This window comes from Lactuca serriola, chromosome 1 (assembly GCF_051521515.1).
Source record: "Lactuca serriola cultivar US96UC23 chromosome 1, Lser_US96UC23_V15, whole genome shotgun sequence".
In the NCBI taxonomy this organism is placed as follows: domain Eukaryota; kingdom Viridiplantae; phylum Streptophyta; class Magnoliopsida; order Asterales; family Asteraceae; genus Lactuca; species Lactuca serriola.
In genome coordinates, this window is record NC_136408.1 from 206,443,761 (window position 1) to 206,453,592 (window position 9,832).

The 9,832-nt window shown below is 45.0% G+C and overlaps 20 non-coding genes and 8 pseudogenes across 20 annotated transcripts; all 28 read left to right on the forward strand.

Moving 5' to 3' along the window:
• Positions 1-60: 60 nt before the first annotated feature.
• On the forward strand, positions 61-179 carry LOC145078889 (5S ribosomal RNA). Its single transcript, XR_013694418.1, has one exon. It is a non-coding gene; the product is annotated as a 5S ribosomal RNA (ribosomal RNA).
• A 237-nt stretch (positions 180-416) lies between these two features.
• On the forward strand, positions 417-535 carry LOC145076538 (5S ribosomal RNA). The gene has a single exon (XR_013692705.1). It is a non-coding gene; the product is annotated as a 5S ribosomal RNA (ribosomal RNA).
• A 234-nt stretch (positions 536-769) lies between these two features.
• LOC145080382 (5S ribosomal RNA) lies at positions 770-888 on the forward strand (annotated as a pseudogene).
• Positions 889-1,119: 231 nt separating this feature from the next.
• Positions 1,120-1,238, forward strand: LOC145085055 (5S ribosomal RNA). Its single transcript, XR_013699470.1, has one exon. It is a non-coding gene; the product is annotated as a 5S ribosomal RNA (ribosomal RNA).
• Positions 1,239-1,469: 231 nt separating this feature from the next.
• On the forward strand, positions 1,470-1,587 carry LOC145078880 (5S ribosomal RNA). The gene has a single exon (XR_013694409.1). It is a non-coding gene; the product is annotated as a 5S ribosomal RNA (ribosomal RNA).
• A 238-nt stretch (positions 1,588-1,825) lies between these two features.
• On the forward strand, positions 1,826-1,944 carry LOC145080344 (5S ribosomal RNA; annotated as a pseudogene).
• Positions 1,945-2,176: 232 nt separating this feature from the next.
• Positions 2,177-2,295, forward strand: LOC145074759 (5S ribosomal RNA). Its single transcript, XR_013692102.1, has one exon. It is a non-coding gene; the product is annotated as a 5S ribosomal RNA (ribosomal RNA).
• Positions 2,296-2,533: 238 nt separating this feature from the next.
• LOC145078890 (5S ribosomal RNA) lies at positions 2,534-2,652 on the forward strand. Its single transcript, XR_013694419.1, has one exon. It is a non-coding gene; the product is annotated as a 5S ribosomal RNA (ribosomal RNA).
• A 238-nt stretch (positions 2,653-2,890) lies between these two features.
• Positions 2,891-3,009, forward strand: LOC145080459 (5S ribosomal RNA; annotated as a pseudogene).
• A 231-nt stretch (positions 3,010-3,240) lies between these two features.
• LOC145085056 (5S ribosomal RNA) lies at positions 3,241-3,359 on the forward strand. The gene has a single exon (XR_013699471.1). It is a non-coding gene; the product is annotated as a 5S ribosomal RNA (ribosomal RNA).
• Positions 3,360-3,589: 230 nt separating this feature from the next.
• LOC145079300 (5S ribosomal RNA) lies at positions 3,590-3,708 on the forward strand. The gene has a single exon (XR_013694822.1). It is a non-coding gene; the product is annotated as a 5S ribosomal RNA (ribosomal RNA).
• Positions 3,709-3,939: 231 nt separating this feature from the next.
• On the forward strand, positions 3,940-4,058 carry LOC145079370 (5S ribosomal RNA). Its single transcript, XR_013694888.1, has one exon. It is a non-coding gene; the product is annotated as a 5S ribosomal RNA (ribosomal RNA).
• A 235-nt stretch (positions 4,059-4,293) lies between these two features.
• LOC145079514 (5S ribosomal RNA) lies at positions 4,294-4,412 on the forward strand. The gene has a single exon (XR_013695025.1). It is a non-coding gene; the product is annotated as a 5S ribosomal RNA (ribosomal RNA).
• Positions 4,413-4,643: 231 nt separating this feature from the next.
• LOC145085332 (5S ribosomal RNA) lies at positions 4,644-4,762 on the forward strand. The gene has a single exon (XR_013699735.1). It is a non-coding gene; the product is annotated as a 5S ribosomal RNA (ribosomal RNA).
• A 231-nt stretch (positions 4,763-4,993) lies between these two features.
• On the forward strand, positions 4,994-5,112 carry LOC145079612 (5S ribosomal RNA; annotated as a pseudogene).
• Positions 5,113-5,348: 236 nt separating this feature from the next.
• Positions 5,349-5,467, forward strand: LOC145078978 (5S ribosomal RNA). Its single transcript, XR_013694508.1, has one exon. It is a non-coding gene; the product is annotated as a 5S ribosomal RNA (ribosomal RNA).
• Positions 5,468-5,699: 232 nt separating this feature from the next.
• Positions 5,700-5,818, forward strand: LOC145080234 (5S ribosomal RNA; annotated as a pseudogene).
• A 232-nt stretch (positions 5,819-6,050) lies between these two features.
• On the forward strand, positions 6,051-6,169 carry LOC145085057 (5S ribosomal RNA). Its single transcript, XR_013699472.1, has one exon. It is a non-coding gene; the product is annotated as a 5S ribosomal RNA (ribosomal RNA).
• A 232-nt stretch (positions 6,170-6,401) lies between these two features.
• LOC145079498 (5S ribosomal RNA) lies at positions 6,402-6,519 on the forward strand. The gene has a single exon (XR_013695009.1). It is a non-coding gene; the product is annotated as a 5S ribosomal RNA (ribosomal RNA).
• A 231-nt stretch (positions 6,520-6,750) lies between these two features.
• Positions 6,751-6,869, forward strand: LOC145079371 (5S ribosomal RNA). The gene has a single exon (XR_013694889.1). It is a non-coding gene; the product is annotated as a 5S ribosomal RNA (ribosomal RNA).
• A 234-nt stretch (positions 6,870-7,103) lies between these two features.
• On the forward strand, positions 7,104-7,222 carry LOC145079515 (5S ribosomal RNA). Its single transcript, XR_013695026.1, has one exon. It is a non-coding gene; the product is annotated as a 5S ribosomal RNA (ribosomal RNA).
• A 232-nt stretch (positions 7,223-7,454) lies between these two features.
• Positions 7,455-7,573, forward strand: LOC145085424 (5S ribosomal RNA). Its single transcript, XR_013699823.1, has one exon. It is a non-coding gene; the product is annotated as a 5S ribosomal RNA (ribosomal RNA).
• A 230-nt stretch (positions 7,574-7,803) lies between these two features.
• On the forward strand, positions 7,804-7,922 carry LOC145079349 (5S ribosomal RNA). The gene has a single exon (XR_013694869.1). It is a non-coding gene; the product is annotated as a 5S ribosomal RNA (ribosomal RNA).
• Positions 7,923-8,154: 232 nt separating this feature from the next.
• Positions 8,155-8,273, forward strand: LOC145080476 (5S ribosomal RNA; annotated as a pseudogene).
• Positions 8,274-8,505: 232 nt separating this feature from the next.
• On the forward strand, positions 8,506-8,624 carry LOC145085058 (5S ribosomal RNA). Its single transcript, XR_013699473.1, has one exon. It is a non-coding gene; the product is annotated as a 5S ribosomal RNA (ribosomal RNA).
• Positions 8,625-8,855: 231 nt separating this feature from the next.
• On the forward strand, positions 8,856-8,974 carry LOC145079905 (5S ribosomal RNA; annotated as a pseudogene).
• A 232-nt stretch (positions 8,975-9,206) lies between these two features.
• Positions 9,207-9,325, forward strand: LOC145073068 (5S ribosomal RNA). Its single transcript, XR_013691227.1, has one exon. It is a non-coding gene; the product is annotated as a 5S ribosomal RNA (ribosomal RNA).
• Positions 9,326-9,561: 236 nt separating this feature from the next.
• LOC145079972 (5S ribosomal RNA) lies at positions 9,562-9,679 on the forward strand (annotated as a pseudogene).
• Positions 9,680-9,832: the final 153 nt, after the last annotated feature.

The window sequence follows — 9,832 nt, forward strand, 5'->3', positions numbered from 1 at the left end:
AAAACAAAGGAGGTGCTGCGTCTGGTAACACACAAAAGCAATAAACATGGATATTATTTTGGGTGTGATCATAACAACACTAATGCACCGGATCCCATCAGAACTCCGCAGTTAAGCGTGCTTGGGCGAGAGTAGTACTTGGATTGGTGACCCCCTGGGAAGTCCTCGTTTTGCACCCTCTTTTTTCGTTGTCCGTTTGCGTTTTTTTTTTTTTTACATTTTACGTGCGGTTTTTTGGTTTTTTTCCATTTTTTCTTGCTATTTCTATGCTCGGGTGCCCTCCGGTTCATGGTTGATGGTTTTCGTATTTTTGGAACGGAGCCGATCAGTCACGTAGGTCCCACGCCCCGCGTACCAAAACAAAGGAGGTTTTGCGTCTGGTAACACATAAAAGCAATAAACATGGATATTATTTTGGGTGTGATCATAACAACACTAATGCACCGGATCCCATCAGAACTCCGCAGTTAAGCGTGCTTGGGCGAGAGTAGTACTAGGATGGGTGACCCCCTGGTAAGTCCTCGTGTTGCACCCCCTTTTTAGTTTGTCCGTTTGCGTTTTTTTTTTACATTTTACGTGCGGTTTTTTGGTTTTTTTTCCTTTCTTTCTTGCTATTTCTATGCTCGGGTGCCCTCCGGTTCATGGTTCATGGTTTTCGTATTTTTGGAACAGAGCTGATCGGTCACATGGGTCCCACGCCCCGCGTACCAAAACAAAGAAGGTTCTGCGTCTTGTAACACATAAAAGCAATAAACATGGATAGTATTTCGTGTGCGATCATACCAGCACTAATGCACCGAATCCCATCAGAACTCCGCAGTTATGCATGCTTGGGCAAGAGTAGTACAAGGATGGGTGACACCCTGGGAAGTGCTCGTGTTGCTCCCTCTTTTTCGTTGTGCGTTTACATTTTTTTTTACATTTTACGTGTTGTTTTTTTGTTTTTTTCCTTTCTTTCTGGCTATTTCTATGCTCGGGTGCCTTCCGGTTTATGGTTGATGGTTTTCGTATTTTTGGAACGGAGCCGATCGGTCACGTGGATCCCACGCCCTGCGTACAAAAACAAAGGAGATTCTGCATCTTGTAACACATAAAAGCAATAAACATGGATATTATTTTGGGTGTGATCATAACAGCACTAATGCACCGGATCCCATCAGAACTCCGCAGTTAAGCGTGCTTGGGCGAGAGTAGTACTAGGATGGGTGACCCCCTGGGAAGTCCTCGTGTTGCACCCCCTTTTTCGTTGTCCGTTTGCGTTGTTTTTCCATTTTACGTGCGGCTTTTAGGTTTTTTTTCCTTTCTTTCTTGCTATTTCTATGCTCGGGTTCCCTCCGGTTCATGGTTCATGGTTTTCGTATTTTTGGAACGGAGCCGATCAGTCACGTAGGTCCCACGCCCCGCGTACCAAAACAAAGGAAGTTCTGCGTCTGGTAACACATAAAAGCAATGAACATGAATAGTATTTCGGGTGCGATCATACCAGCACTAATGCACCGGATCCTATCAGACCTCCGCAGTTAAGCATGCTTGGGCGAGAGTAGTACTAGGATTGGTGACCCCCTGGGAATCCTCGTGTAGCACCCCCTTTTTAGTTTGTCCGTTTGCGTTTTTTTTTTTTACATTTTACGTGCGGTTTTGTGGTTTTTTTTTTCTTTTCTTTCTTGCTATTTCTATGCTCGGGTGCCCTCCGGTTCATGGTTCATGGTTTTCGTATTTTTGGAACGGAGCCGATCGGTCACATGGGTCCCACGCTCCGCGTACCAAAACAAAGAAGGTTCTGCGTCTTGTAACACATAAAAGCAATAAACATGGATAGTATTTTGTGTGCGATCATACCAGCACTAATGCACTGAATCCCATCAGAACTCCGCAGTTATGCATGCTTGGGCAAGAGTAGTACAAGGATGGGTGACACCCTGGGAAGTGCTCGTGTTGCACCCTTTTTTTCGTTGTGCGTTTGCATTTTTTTTTTACATTTTACGTGCTGTTTTTTTGTTTTTTTCCTTTCTTTCTGGCTATTTCTATGCTCGGGTGCCTTCCGGTTTATGGTTGAAGGTTTTCGTATTTTTGGAACGGAGCCGATCGGTCACGTGTATCCCACGCCCCGCGTACAAAAACAAAGGAGATTCTGCATCTTGTAACACATAAAAGCAATAAACATGGATATTATTTTGGGTGTGATCATAACAGCACTAATGCACCGGATCCCATCAGAACTCCGCAGTTAAGTGTGCTTGGGCGAGAGTAGTACTTGGATTGGTGACCCCCTGGGAAGTCCTCGTGTTGCACCCTCTTTTTTCGTTGTCCGTTTGCGTTTTTTTTTTTTTTTACATTTTACGTGCGGTTTTTTTTGTTTTTTCCATTCTTTCTTGCTATTTCTATGCTCGGGTGCCCTCCGGTTCATGGTTGATGGTTTTCGTATTTTTGGAACGGAGCTGATCAGTCATGTAGGTCCCACGCCCCGCGTACCAAAACAAAGGAGGTTCTGCGTCTGGTAACACATAAAAGCAATAAACATGGATATTATTTTGGGTGTGATCATAACAACACTAATGCACCGGATCCCATCAGAACTCCGCAGTTAAGCGTGCTTGGGCGAGAGTAGTACTTGGATTGGTGACCCCCTGGGAAGTCCTCGTTTTGCACCCTCTTTTTTCGTTGTCCGTTTGCGTTTTTTTTTTTTTTACATTTTACGTGCGGTTTTTTGGTTTTTTATCCTTTCTTTCTTGCTATTTCTATGCTCGGGTGCCCTCCGGTTCATGGTTGATGGTTTTCGTATTTTTGGAACGGAGACGATCAGTCACGTAGGTCCCACGCCCCGCGTACCAAAACAAAGGAGGTTTTGCGTCTGGTAACACATAAAAGCAATAAACATGGATAGTATTTCGTGTGCGATCATACCAGTACTAATGCACCGAATCCCATCAGAACTCCGCAATTATGCATGCTTGGGCAAGAGTAGTACAAGGATGGGTGACACCCTGGGAAGTGCTCGTGTTGCACCCTCTTTTTCGTTGTGCGTTTGCATTTTTTTTTACATTTTACGTGCTGTTTTTTTGTTTTTTTCCTTTCGTTCTGGCTATTTCTATGCTCGGGTGCCTTCCGGTTTATGGTTGATGGTTTTCGTATTTTTGGAACGGAGCCGATCGGTCACGTGGATCCCACGCCCCGCGTACAAAAACAAAGGAGATTCTGCATCTTGTAACACATAAAAGCAATAAACATGGATATTATTTTGGGTGTGATCATAACAGCACTAATGCACCGGATCCCATCAGAACTCCGCAGTTAAGCGTGCTTGGGCGAGAGTAGTACTAGGATGGGTGACCCCCTGGGAAGTCCTCGTGTTGCACCCCCTTTTTCGTTGTCCGTTTGCGTTGTTTTTCCATTTTACGTGCGGTTTTTAGGTTTTTTTCCTTTCTTTCTTGCTATTTCTATGCTCGGGTTCCCTCCGGTTCATGGTTCATGGTTTTCGTATTTTTGGAACGGAGCCGATCGGTCACTTGGGTCCCACGCCCCGCATACCAAAACAAAGTAGTCTCTGCGTCTTGTAACACATAAAAGCAATAAACATGGATAGTATTTCGTTTGCTATCATACCAGCACTAATGCACCGAATCCCATCAGAACTCCGCAGTTAAGCGTGCTTGGGCGAGAGTAGTACAAGGATGGGTGACCCCCTGGGATGTGCTCGTGTTGCACCCTCTTTTTCGTTGTCCGTTTCCATTTTTTTTACATTTTACGTGCGGTTTTGTGGTTTTTTATCCTTTCTTTCTTGCTGTTTCTATGCTCGGGTGCCCTCCGGTTCATGGTTCATGGTTTTCGTGTTTTTGGAACGGAGCCGATCGGTCACATGGGTCCCACGCCCCGCGTACCAAAACAAAGTAGGTTCTGCGTCTTGTAACACATAAAAACAATAAACAGGGATACTATTTCGTGTGCTATCATACCAGCACTAATGCACCGAATCCCATTAGAAATCCGCAGTTAAGCGTGCTTGGGCGAGAGTAGAACAAGGATGGGTGACCCCCTGGGATGTGCTCGTGTTGCACCCTATTCTTCGTTGTCCGTTTGCGTTTTTTTTTTTTACATATTATTTGCGGTTTTTTGGTTTTTTATCCTTTCTTTCTTGCTATTTCTATGCTCGGGTGCCTTCCGGTTTATGGTTGATGGTTTTCGTATTTTTGGAACGGAGCCGATCGGTCACGTGGATCCCACGCCCCGCGTACCAAAACAAAGAAGGTTCTGCGTCTTGTAACACATAAAAGCAATAAAGATGGATAGTATTTCGTGTGCGATCATACCAGCACTAATGCACCGAATCCCATCAGAACTCCGCAGTTAAGCATGCTTGGGCAAGAGTAGTACAAGGATGGGTGACACCCTGGGAAGTGCTCGTGTTGCACCCTCTTTTTCGTTGTGCGTTTGCATTTTTTTTTACATTTTACGTGCTGTTTTTTTGTTTTTTTCCTTTCTTTCTGGCTATTTCTCTGCTCGGGTGCCTTCCGGTTTATGGTTGATGGTTTTCGTATTTTTGGAACGGAGCCGATCGGTCACGTGGATCCCACGCCCCGCGTACAAAAACAAAGGAGATTCAGCATCTTGTAACACATAAAAGCAATAAACATGGATATTATTTTGGGTGTGATCATAACAGCACTAATGCACCGGATCCCATCAGAACTCCGCAGTTAAGCGTGCTTGGGCGAGAGTAGTACTAGGATGGGTGACCCCCTGGGAAGTCCTCGTGTTGCACCTCCTTTTTCGTTGTCCGTTTGCGTTTTTTTTCCAATTTACGTGCGGTTTTTAGGTTTTTTTTCCTTTCTTTCTTGCTATTTCTATGCTCGGGTTCCCTCCGGTTCATGGTTCATGGTTTTCGTATTTTTGGAACGGAGCCGATCGGTCACTTGGGTCCCACGCCCCGCTTACCAAAACAAAGTAGGCTCTGCGTCTTGTAACACATAAAAGCAATAAACATGGATAGTATTTCATGTGCTATCATACCAGCACTAATGCACCGAATCCCATCAGAACTCTGCAGTTAAGCGTGCTTGGGCGAGAGTAGTACAAGGATGGGTGACCCCCTGGGATGTGCTCGTGTTGCACCATGTTTTTCGTTGTCCGTTTGCATTTTTTTTTTTTTACATTTTACGTGCGGTTTTTTGGTTTTTTATCCTTTCTTTCTTGCTATTTCTATGCTCGGGTTCCCTCCGGTTCATGGTTCATGGTTTTCGTATTTTTGGAACGGAGCCGATCGGTCACATGGGTCCCACGCCCCGCGTACCAAAACAAAGAAGGTTCTGCGTCTTGTAACACATAAAAGCAGTAAACATGGATAGTATTTCGTGTGCGATCATACCAGCACTAATGCACCGAATCCCATCAGAACTCCGCAGTTAAGCGTGCTTGGGCGAGAGTAGTACAAGGATGGGTGACCCCCTGGGATGTGCTCGTGTTGCACCATCTTTTTCGTTGTCCGTTTGCATCTTTTTTTACATTTTAGGTGCGGTTTTGTGGTTTTTTATCCTTTCTTTCTTGGTATTTCTATGCTCGGGTGCCCTCCGGTTCATGGTTCATGGTTTTCGTATTTTTGGAACGGAGCCGATCGGTCACATGGGTCCCACGCCCCGCGTACCAAAACAAAGAAGGTTCTGCGTCTTGTAACACATAAAAGCAATATACATGGATAGTATTTCGTGTGCGATCATACCAGCACTAATGCACCGAATCCCATCAGAACTCCGCAGTTATGCATGCTTGGGCAAGAGTAGTACAAGGATGGGTGACACCCTGGGAAGTGCTCGTGTTGCACCCTCTTTTTCGTTGTGCGTTTGCATTTTTTTTTTACATTTTACGTGCTGTTTTTTTGTTTTTTTCCTTTCTTTCTGGCTATTTCTATGCTCGGGTGCCTTCCGGTTTATGGTTGATGGTTTTCGTATTTTTGGAACGGAGCCGATCGGTCACGTGGATCCCACGCCCCGCGTACAAAAACAAAGGAGATTCTGCATCTTGTAACACATAAAAGCAATAAACATGGATATTATTTTGGGTGTGATCATAACAGCACTAATGCACCGGATCCCATCAGAACTCCGCAGTTAAGCGTGCTTGGGCGAGAGTAGTACTAGGATGGGTGACCCCCTGGGAAGTCCTCGTGTTGCACCCCCTTTTTCGTTGTCCGTTTGCGTTGTTTTCCCATTTTACGTGCGGTTTTTAGGTTTTTTTTTCCTTTCTTTCTTGCTGTTTCTATGCTCGGGTTCCCTCCGGTTCATGGTTCATGGTTTTCCTATTTTTGGAACGGAGCCGATCGGTCACTTGGGTCCCACGCCCCGCGTACCAAAACAAAGTAGTCTCTGCGTCTTGTAACACATAAAAGCAATAAACATGGATATTATTTCGTGTGCTATCATACCAGCACTAATGCACCGAATCCCATCAGAACTCCGCAGTTAAGCGTGCTTGGGCGAGAGTAGTACAAGGATGGGTGACCCCTGGGATGTGCTCGTGTTGCACCCTCTTTTTCGTTGTCCGTTTCCATTTTTTTTACATTTTACGTGCGGTTTTGTGGTTTTTTATCCTTTCTTTCTTGCTGTTTCTATGCTCGGGTGCCCTCCGGTTCATGGTTCATGGTTTTCGTGTTTTTGGAACGGAGCCGATCGGTCACATGGGTCCCACGCCCCGCGTACCAAAACAAAGTAGGTTCTGCGTCTTGTAACACATAAAAACAATAAACAGGGATACTATTTCGTGTGCTATCATACCAGCACTAATGCACCGAATCCCATTAGAAATCCGCAGTTAAGCGTGCTTGGGCGAGAGTAGAACAAGGATGGGTGACCCCCTGGGATGTGCTCGTGTTGCACCCTATTCTTCGTTGTCCGTTTGCGTTTTTTTTTTTACATATTATTTGCGGTTTTTTGGTTTTTTATCCTTTATTTCTTGCTATTTCTATGCTCGGGTGCCTTCCGGTTTATGGTTGATGGTTTTCGTATTTTTGGAACGGAGCCGATCGGTCACGTGGATCCCACGCCCCGCGTACCAAAACAAAGAAGGTTCTGCGTCTTGTAACACATAAAAGCAATAAAGATGGATAGTATTTCGTGTGCGATCATACCAGCACTAATGCACCGAATCCCATCAGAACTCCGCAGTTAAGCATGCTTGGGCAAGAGTAGTACAAGGATGGGTGACACCCTGGGAAGTGCTCGTGTTGCACCCTCTTTTTCGTTGTGCGTTTGCATTTTTTTTTACATTTTACGTGCTGTTTTTTTTGTTTTTTTCCTTTCTTTCTGGCTATTTCTCTGCTCGGGTGCCTTCCGGTTTATGGTTGATGGTTTTCGTATTTTTGGAACGGAGCCGATCGGTCACGTGGATCCCACGCCCCGCGTACAAAAACAAAGGAGATTCTGCATCTTGTAACACATAAAAGCAATAAACATGGATATTATTTTGGGTGTGATCATAACAGCACTAATGCACCGGATCCCATCAGAACTCCGCAGTTAAGCGTGCTTGGGCGAGAGTAGTACTAGGATGGTTGACCCCCTGGGAAGTCCTCGTGTTGCACCCCCTTTTTCGTTGTCCGTTTACGTTTTTTTTCCATTTTACATGTGGTTTTTAGGTTTTTTTCCTTTCTTTCTTGCTATTTCTATGCTCGGGTTCCCTCCGGTTCATGGTTCATGGATTTCGTATTTTTGGAACGGAGCCGATCGGTCATTTGGGTCCCACGCCCCGCGTACTAAAACAAAGTAGGCTCTGCGTCTTTCAACACATAAAAGCAATAAACATGGATAGTATTTCGTGTGCTATCATACCAGCACTAATGCACCGAATCCCATCAGAACTCCGCAGTTAAGCGTGCTTGGGCAGGAGTAGTACAAGGATGGGTGACCTCCTGGGATGTGCTCGTGTTGCACCCTCTTTTTCGTTGTCCGTTTGCATTTTTTTTTACATTTTACGTGCGGTTTTTTAGTTTTTTATCCTTTCTATCTTGCTATTTCTATGCTCGGGTGCCTTCCGGTTTATGGTTGATGGTTTTCGTATTTTTGGAACGGAGCCGATCGGTTACGTGGATCCCACGCCCCGCGTACCAAAACAAAGAAGGTTCTGCGTCTTCTAACACATAAAAGCAATAAACATGGATAGTATTTCGTGTGCGATCATACCAGGACTAATGCACCGAATCCCAACAGAACTCCGCAGATAAGCATGCTTGGGCAAGAGTAGTACAAGGATGGGTGGCACCCTGGGAAGTGCTCGTGTTGCACCCTCTTTTTCGTTGTGCGTTTACATTTTTTTTTTACATTTTACGTGTTGTTTTTTTGTTTTTTTCCTTTCTTTCTGGCTATTTCTATGCTCGGGTGCCTTCCGGTTTATGGTTGATGGTTTTCGTATTTTTGGTACGGAGCCGATCGGTCACGTGGATCCCACGCACCGCGTACAAAAACAAAGGAGATTCTGCATCTTGTAACACATAAAAGCAATAAACATGGATATTATTTTGGGTGTGATCATAACAGCACTAATGCACCGGATCCCATCAGAACTCCGCAGTTAAGCGTGCTTGGGCGAGAGTAGTACTAGGATGGGTGACCCCCTGGGAAGTCCTCGTGTTGCACCCCCTTTTTCGTTGTCCGTTTGCGTTTTTTTTTCCATTTTACGTGCGGTTTTTAGGTTTTTTTCCTTTCTTTCTTGCTATTTCTATGCTCGGGTTCCCTCCGGTTCATGGTTCATGGTTTTCGTATTTTTGGAACGGAGCCGATCGATCACTTGGGTCCCACGCCCCGCGTACCAAAACAAAGTAGGCTCTGCGTCTTGTAACACATAAAAGCAATAAACATGGATAGTATTTCCTGTGCTATCATACCAGCACTAATGCATCGAATCCCATCAGAACTCCGCAGTTAAGCGTGCTTGGGCGAGAGTAGTACAAGGATGGGTGACCCCCTGGGATGTGCTCGTGTTGCACCATCTTTTTCGTTGTCCGTTTGCATTTTTTTTTACATTTTACGTGCGGTTTTTTGGTTTTTTATCCTTTCTTTCTTGCTATTTCTATGCTCGGGTGCCCTCCGGTTCATGGTTCATGGTTTTCGTATTTTTGGAACGGAGCCGATCGGTCACATGGGTCCCACGCCCCGCGTACCAAAACAAAGTAGGTTCTGCGTCTTGTAACACATAAAAACAATAAACAAGGATACTATTTCGTGTGCTATCATACCAGCACTAATGCACCGGATCTCATCAGAACTCCGCAGTTAAGCGTGCTTGGGCGAGAGTAGTACTAGGATTGGTGACCCCCTGGGAAGTCCTCGTGTTGCACCCCCCTTTTTAGGTTGTCCGTTTGCGTTTTTTTTTTACATTTTACGTGCGATTTTTTGTTTTTTTTTTCCTTTCTTTCTTGCTATTTCTATGCTCGGGTGGCCTCCGGTTCATTGTTCATGGTTTTCGTATTTTTGGAACTTAGTCGATCGGTAACATGGGTCCCACACCCCGCGTACCAAAACAAAGAAGGTTCTGAATTTTGTAACACATAAAAGCAATAAACATAGATAGTATTTCGTGTGCGATCATACCAGCACTAATGCACCGAATCCCAACAGAACATCGCAGTTAAGCGTGCTTGGGCGAGAGTAGTACAAGGATTGGTGACCCCTGGGAAGTGCTCGTGTTGCACCCTCTTTTTCGTTGTGCGTTTGCAGTTTTTTTTTTTTACATTTTACGTGCTGTTTTTTTGTTTTTTTCCTTTCTTTCTGGCTATTTCTATGCTCGGGTGCCTTCCGGTTTATGGTTGATGGTTTTCGTATTTTTGGAACGGAGCCGATCGGTCACG